At 34.3% G+C, this 8,928-nt stretch overlaps 1 pseudogene; it reads left to right on the top strand.

The window, feature by feature from the left end:
* Positions 1–3,093: 3,093 nt before the first annotated feature.
* On the top strand, positions 3,094–3,190 carry LOC138834447 (U6 spliceosomal RNA; annotated as a pseudogene).
* Positions 3,191–8,928: the final 5,738 nt, after the last annotated feature.

The following is an 8,928-nucleotide window of genomic DNA, read 5'->3' as shown; positions in this document are numbered from 1 at the left end:
GGTCATTTTCATACACCCTAGAGATTGCTGTTTGGTTGTGATTTTTGTGTGTTTTTGTTTTTTGTTGTGTTTTTTAACTGAATTTGAAAAGGTTATGCCAGTTTGTTACAATTAAACCTGTCCATCTAATTGTCCAATCCTCCTGGATCAGAGTCACTCATTCCATCATTCTCAAGCAACCCTTTCTCCAAGATTTAGTTTTGATTTACCACTTCCTTTATCACGTGTGTACATTGAGTATTCTAGCTGTACTTGCCCCTTATTCATTTTTAATTCATTCTATGCCTTTACTATAATTCCGCTCTGGTTTCAACTTCCTGATAGTCATTCTGTTAAACTATCTGTTAATACTTTGAAAGGTTTATATACATTCCATGGAGTTTCAATCCTGCATATGCTTGAACTGTTGTCAGCTTATATTTCCATAATTCATTCATCGGCAGTAACAATTTGCAAGTCTGGAGACATGAAGCACCTAAACATGATTTTATTTCATCCATTTGGAAGATTAATCTTTAGTCAAAAAGAATGTTAAAAATGGCTTAGAATGTATTCCTAACTACCAATTTTTATAAATGGCTTTGTACAATCTTGTGATTGTTTTATTTTACATGGGATAATATTTTCTACTACCTATAAGTTTTCGAAAAAGAAGAAAACTAAAATTTATTCTTATAGAGGAATATGATAGAAATAGAAGACAGATTTTATTTTTGTCATATCTCTGATGAGAACCCATATTCAAGACTTAAAGTCATATTTCTTACTATGTTGGACAGATAGGGTAAGCATACAATAACATTTCTTACTATTTTAGACAGATAGGGAAACATAAAATAACATATGATAAGGCAACTATTTGTGACTTTTTAAAATGTACCTTATTAAATGATGAAATTTACTTTATTAGCTAAAGTTTGGGTTGGAAATTTCAGAGGCTGATCTACTTAATGCACTTCTGGAAGGCCCCTACTTAACAACACAAGTTGTGTGTGGTTCTATTTCTACACTTTAATGAATGGTTGAACGTGTTTGGCATTAGTGCTGGGTAAATAATTCAACTCTATTGTAACTTGTTCCCTACACTTGAAAAACTTGTAATGTCACTAAATATCAACTACTTGTCAAATGTTATTTTGGCTAATGTGATTTTAAAAAGTTTATTTGAAAAGGAATACACTTTCAGGAGATTAAATGTAGATTAGCATTGGTTTGAGAGTGATATTTTCATTCTGCAGAACCATGTTGTACTGAAGGCCCAATGTTTTGAAGCACTAAGGAACTTCTCAATGTTTTTCTGAATTACATTTGACTTCTAAGTCAATTTTTCCGGGCCTTGGTAGACCAATTATGGATCTATCCTTTCAGGAACTATTTTTTAGCCCACTTATACTGGACTAAAATCTTTCATTAATCATAGGGAAGGGGAATCAAAAATAATCTTATGGCACTTTGTGATCTTGTTCAATCATATGGGCTGTTCATCTATAAGATGAATGTTTGAATGATAATACTTCTCTCAAATTTTGTGATCTCATCCTTCATTTTAAGTTGCCTTGCATTTTGAAATTGCTTACTGCTAATTATTGCATCTCAAGGAATCGGGGCCCTGAAATAAAAGAAATGAGAAACTGAGATGGGTCTTCAATTACTTTGTGTTGGCATGTTGCATGGTCCTTGGTGAGAAGTCTTGCCCCTGTTATCTGATGACACAGGTAACTGGGATCTGGGATCCTGTGACCCATGGGTCCTGAAGAAGAAAAATATTTTTAGACATCTTATCAGCAAATTTGGGCATAATCTGTAGGAATGCTTCAGAAATACGGAGAAAAACAATTTGGGACCAGTGAGTTAAAACAATAAACAGAGCAGCAGTGTAAATCCCTTATAGATTAGAGGAAAACAAAATTTTTTTGGCCATGTGAATTCAGAAGACCAAGAACAGTTAGAATGTACCACAAGTTTATACCAAAGACATTGCATTGATACTTTTTCTATTCTAATACATATTTTAAACCTAATTATGTATGTTCCAATCCTGTTTACTTGAATAAATAAATATCAATTTATTTGTCAAATTATCATCTAATTCTAGTAAGTTTCACAGTGTGAAATACAAAATCAGCACATATAAATATAAAATATATAACTATATGTAATATAATAAATGTCACATGTTTTGCATTGTTCACTTGTGGTTACTGCAATAAAGGCAACTCTGTTTTAAAGTAATATTCAATTATCTCTACATCATTGTTTGATAGAGTTAGACCTAAAGCTTTACCATTTGTAAATTTACAGCCTGGAGGCAAGAGGAAACACTGTGATTAAAACATTACCAATTTAAGGCATAGTAACAAGGAGAGACATATGGACTTCTCCTGAAACTATGAAAATATTTGGTGATAGAAAGGCAATAATGTAAGTTCCTGCCTGGTTGGATGGTAGGCAGGCAAGGACATTGTTAACATGCATATGAACAATTTTCTCACCTTCTTGGCTTTAGCTACTCTTGAAATGGTAGGTATAATAACCAATTGTATTTTGATAAAATATCTTTTAGTCTGAACAGTTCTGCCTGAACTGTTCATCTCTCTATGATCCCTTATAACTAAGATTAGTTTTGTTCAAGTAGGACCATCTATGCTGTCAAGGTAACATAGTCTAGTTGGTCTTTTCCTACATGGAAGAAGGGTAAAGGGTTAGGTAGACCTTTGTGCAAGTAAGACCTCATTTGGGAAAATGTCAGCTAAAGAATTTAGAAGTAGCTCTTAAGCAAGGCTTACTTTGAATCCTTTAGCTCCACAAAGCTAATTTGAGAAAGCCAACACCTTTGGACCTAGATATAAATAATTGAAAGTACGATCAAATTCCAAGTGAAAAAGACTTAAAATAGTCATCGACAAAAAAAGATTTCAAATGTGATAAATCAACTGGACAATATAATTTTTCCCCACTATTCACAGAATTTTAAGGAAATAAGATAAATAGCATTGTTAGGAACCATAAGGTTTCCTTGTTATAGTAGGCACCCATAGATATAAGCCTCTATAAAGATTGCATCATTAACTACTTAAATTTAGAGAATACTATATGCTTCAGCAGTATGTATACACAAATTACAATACAGAGATTAACATGGCACTTGCACAAGGATGATATGAAAGTTTGTGAAGTATTCCATATTTTTCATTCTTCAGATGCAAGAAATGAAAAACAGTTATTAAAAAGTTGATTACAAAATTATAAGTGTAACAATACACGTAATTCATATAATTAAATTTAGTTTGACATCAGTGTATTAAATCTTCACCTTAGAAAGAAAGGTGTTTGCATAGCATAAATTTCACAAAACTTTTGAAATTAGATAACATTGTCATTTTATCCCAGAGAAAATTATTAGGACCTAGGACAAAAAGGAATCTTAAGCTGTTTCTATATGGAATGCAATCTGAAAGGACACATTATTTAACCTATATATTTTAAATAATGTAAAATTCAAGTATATCTAGGAGAGAATAAAATACATTATGAACATTATACAAACATAGAATATAGGAAATTTTAACATATACTTTTTCAGAAAAGCACCAGAAATACTTTAGTTTCTGTATTACTCATTTCAACAGATAAAGCTAAAATTATTTCTGATTAAAAAATCACAAACTCTGTATGAATTATTATACATGTATACAAAAACACTTGAATACATTTTGACATCCAATGCAGGCAATTATCTTGGAAGAATTCCGCTGAATCCATGAATTTTTCCAGTAAGTTATTTGTGTTGCCAGGAGGTTGTCGCTCATGCCTGTAATCATAGCTACTCAGGAGGCTGAGATCTGAGGATCACGGTTCAAAGCCAGCCTAGAAAGGAAAGTCTGTGAGACTCTTATCTCCAATAAACCACTAGAAAACCTGAAGTGGAGCTGTGGCCTAAGCAGTAGAGTGCTCACCTTGAGCTGACCACAGGCATAGTGCCCATTCCCAGAGTTCATGCCCCATGTCTGACAAAAAAGATATTGCTCTTATTTGGATTGTGAAATTATTTTGTATGGACACAAAGGATAGGCTTGCATTTTTGAAATTTAAGAAACTTAACCCGACCATTAGGACTTAGGAGAACAATTTGTTCAGCCTTCCACAACTTCATAGAGATAATGATATATACTTATCCTTTTGGCAATATCAAATGCAGTTTCTTCTAAATTGTACTTCAGGCCTGGTTTTATATAACCTTTGTTAGAAGGAGATCCAGCATATTTTTGCTATCTCAATTCTCCACAGCAAGATGTTAGGGGGTCAAGAGGCCTTTAGTTTGGGCATTGGTATCTGTATCATGATGAAGTAAGAAAGAAGCCACTCTGGTATTATTCTATGTATGTGCACTCTGCAGGGTTGTCCAGTCATCTACAGTTATTGCATGGGCCGCTTGAGCCACCAACTCATGGACAATGTCTAAGTTTCCACTGTAGGCTTCCAGATGAAGAGGGGTACACTCATCATCATCCCTAGTATTCACATGTGACCTTTTTGGAAAGTAGTCTCTGCACTGTAGTAAGCCTAATATTTGCGGCAGTCCAATGAAGAAATTTGCTTAGATCCTTCTCCATTTTTTTCTTGTAATTGATACCCTTACTTTTTTATCTTGTTCCTCATCTTCCTAAGAATTGCCAAACCAGAGACTTTGAGTGCCAGTGGGAATGAGGTGTCCATGTATTTCCCTAATAATTCACATTGGTTGAACTGGTCCAAAATGTCTGGTGAATTTTCTGTATATGTTTTTTCACCACGATTTATTTTCTCTTTTTCAAATTTTACTATTCAAAATTATTCTAACTGGAGAGTAGGGAATTGATGGAGTGCAGAGGAAAGATGTTCCTCCGTATTCAAAGGTACAGACTGAAAATGAGGACGAGTGATCTCTTCATGTGTAGCTTATTCTAGGAATGAAAAAATAGGAAATAATGCCTTCTATATAAATGATTTGTGAAATGGCAGAGCAAAAAGTGAAATGATGAAACCAAAAATATAAAAGCAAAATAAATTAGGATAATTATGGAACAATCATATTATCTATGAGAACCATGAAAGAGAGAGAAGTGTGACAAAGATGTGCAATGACATAGCTAGCCAAAAATCCATGCCTCTGATCAATTTATAGAGCAAACAAAATTTTATTTTTTAAAAAAGATGGAAATAGAATTTATGTATTTACTTGAAATGAGTAAATACATTTTTAGTAGCCTACATAAAGAGACATAGCTTTGACCAAATTACAGACAATAATTTAAATCCTTGATAATTCTCTTAACAGATACTATTGAAATTAGTTGAATCACACTTTTCCTATACAATGAAGAAATAGGTCAAAGCTAGTAAAGCAGCTAGTGAAGTTCCCACCTTTCTCCCTAAACCTAATAATTTCTGGTTTGTAAAATTCTTCTTTGCTGTTCTGAGCCCATTAATACATAATTTTTGATGTTGAATAGACTGTATCTTTTGAATTAGATTGTATCTGCAGACTTTTGACTGTGCAATTACAGGACTTTGGATGATGCTTGCCTTAAAATGGTGTTCTAGTACAAAACTGGCATTGCTTTCATACCAAATGGGAAGAACAAGCCAGAAAAACAAAAGAAAAATGGCAATTCCGGGTATCTCAACTCCCATTCAAAATAATCAGGTGACAGAACAGATAATGAATAATGCAGAGGAGAGTTCCCAAAAAGCTCTACAAACACTATTGGCAAACATGGTGAATGAAAAGATTAAAAACCTGCAAAGGACTCAGTGTGAGCATAATAGGAAGAGAGAGGAGGCAAACCAAAGATCAAAACAGCTCTTGGGCATGAGGAAGCTACTCTAAGGTTAATACTGGAATTGCGTGAGCAGGTTGAGAACACTCAAAGTGACATAAAGGAATTGTGTGAGCAGCCTGAGAACAATCAAAGAGAAGGAAAGAAATTGCATGAGCAGTCTGAGAACAAAGAGAACTACAGGAGTTGCATGAATGTGAGGAAGCTAATCAAAGAGTAATGCAAGAATTGGGAGAATGGGATGAGAATAGACAAAGATTACTAGAGACATTCATGGAATCCATAAACAGACAGCTGAAAGAAGTCAGGGAAACCACAAAGGGAATGCTGAATGGAGCCCAACAGAAGGAATGGGAGTCCAAGGAAACCATAACCAATTAACTAAATGATTTGCGAATAAACACTGAACACCAAATTAAGGAAGTATAGAAGTTCATACAAGATCTAAAACAAAGCTCCAACAAAGAATTTGAAGCCATCGAAGCCGACCAATTAAAAGGAAAAGATAAAAAACAAAGTAGAAAGTCTTGACAGTAGGTTAGACCATGCAGAAGATTGAATCTCGGGCATTGAAGACAGCATAGATATTATAGAGAAAGAATATACAACCCTCCAAGACAAATTCAAGAAATATGATAGATCTATTCAACACTTGGAAGACACCATTAGGAGGCGTAATCTGAGGCTAATGTGTGTAGAGGAGCACCTAGAGACAGAAGTTAATGGTCTAGGAAATTTGTTTAACAGGACTCTAGCAGAGAACGACCCAAACATGCAAAAAAAACGGTCTATTCAGATACAAGAAGCTTTTAGAACCCCAAATAGACCAAACGACAACAGGAAATCCCATCGTCACATTACAATCCACACAGGATAAATTCAGACCAAGGAAAAGATCGTTAAATCTGTCAAGGAGTAAAGTACAATCACCTATAAAGAGAAACCAATTAGAATCAACTCAGACTTCTCAGCAGAGACAATTTAGAGCCTGGAATTATGTATTCCATGCCACAGTGAGAAACAACTATGAACGAAGAATACTGTACCCAGCTAAACTCTCCTTCATAACTGAAGGTCAAATAAAAGTCTTCCATAGCAAATAAATATTGAAACAATATATCTCCACCAAACCAGTCCTACAAAAGATTCTTAAAGATTTCCTACATATAGAAAACCAACAAGACCACAATAAAGGCCAAGAAACCAAACCCAAACAGAATCCAAGAACCATAGGAAGAACCCAGGTGCTGCAACCCCCAAGAAGGTGGATAAAATGGCAGTAACTCCCAAATACCTTTCAATACTATCTCTCAACATTAACGGACTTAACTTTCGAATTATGGGACATAGAGTCTCTAGTTGGATTAAAAAGCAAGATCCTTCTATCTTCTGTCTTCAGGAGTCACATCTTGCCCATAAAAACAAACACATTTTTAATGTGAAAGGCTGAAATAAATTCTACCAAGGAAATAGCCCCCATAAACAGGTGGGAGTTGCAATTCTAATATCAGATAAAATAGACTTCAAATTAAAATTAGTGAGAAGAGATAAAGAAGGTTGCTACATATTAATTAAGGGATCTCTCCTTCAGGAGGATATTACAATTCTAAATATCTATTTGCCAAACAATAAAGCACCCAAATTTATCCAAAAATTATAACTTTAAATCTCACATAGATCCAAAGACATTAATTGTTGGGGACTTATATACACCACTATCCACACTACATAGATCATCTCAGCAAAAAACTAAACAGAAAAACTGCCGGTCTAAACAGCTGCATAGATCAACCGATTTAGTAGACATCTAGCGAATATTTCATCCAGCAGCATCACAGTACACGTTTTTCTCTGCAGCACATGGAACATTTTCCAAAATGCACCACATTTTAGGTCACAAATCAAACGTCAAAATTCAGAAACATTGAATTCATATTTTGCATTGTCTCAGTCCACAAGTGAATAAAATAAGAACTCAACACCACCAGAAGCCAAAACACCAAAAGAAAGTCCAGTAACTCATGTAGGCTGAACAACACACTTTTGGATCACCAGTAGGTCATGGAAAACCTTAGAAACAAAGTTCAAATGTTCAAGATATTCAAAAAATGAGCACAGAAATTATCTGCTCCTCTGGGACGCAGGACTCAGAGCAAAGTTTATAGCTCTGAGTTCTTACATGAAAAAAATTGGAGAGATCTGAAACCAACAATTAAATGAGACATCGGAATCTCCTTGAAAAAGAGCAGCAAGATAAACCCCAATCCAGTAGATGGAAAAAATTAATTAAAATCAAATCAGAATTAAATGAATTAGAATACAAGAAACTATAGAAAGAATCAACAAAACAAAGAGTTGGTTCTTCAAAAAAGTTAACAAAATGGAACCGTATTTTTTTTGATGAACATTGATGCAAAACTTCTCAACAAAATTTTGGCCAATCGACTTCAACAATTCATCCAAAAAATCATACACCATGATCAAACAGGATTCATTTCAGGTATGCAAAGCTGGTTCAATATACGCAAATCAATTAATATAATTCATCACATCAACAGGAGCAAGGATCAGAACCACATGGGTATTTCAATAGATGCAGAAAAAGCATTGGACAAGATCAAACACATAGAGCTCCTCCATGACCCAGCAATCCCACTTTTGAGCATTTATCCAAATGATCACAAACAAGACCATATTAAAGCTACCAGCACAACTGTGTTTATGGCAACATTATTTACCACAGCTAAGATATGGATCCAACCCAGATGCCCCTCAGTATATGAATGGATCAATAAAATGTGGTATATATACACAATGGAATTCTATGCCTCCATCAGAAAAAATGACATTGCCCCATTTGTTAGGAAAATGAAAGTCTGGGAAAAAATTATATTGTGAAGAAAGCCAGGCCCTAAAACATAGGCTCCATGGTTTCCCTTATTTGCAATAAATAGTATATGTCTGAGACAATCAGAAAAGCTAAGGTTAATTGATGTTAGGTGGAAGAACCCCAAGATAAGTATTTAAATATTTTTTTATTTTATGCGATTGTTTCTAAAGTATTTATAAGATGTTTTTTGTTGCTTTGTATGTCCCTCCCCCACGATAT

The sequence above is a fragment of the Dipodomys merriami genome, unplaced genomic scaffold (assembly GCF_024711535.1).
Source record: "Dipodomys merriami isolate MVZ:Mamm:240054 unplaced genomic scaffold, mDipMer1.0.p SCAF_215, whole genome shotgun sequence".
Lineage (NCBI taxonomy): Eukaryota > Metazoa > Chordata > Mammalia > Rodentia > Heteromyidae > Dipodomys > Dipodomys merriami.
The sequence above is the reverse complement of the archived record's forward strand: the minus strand, read 5'-3'. Positions and strand labels throughout refer to the sequence as shown.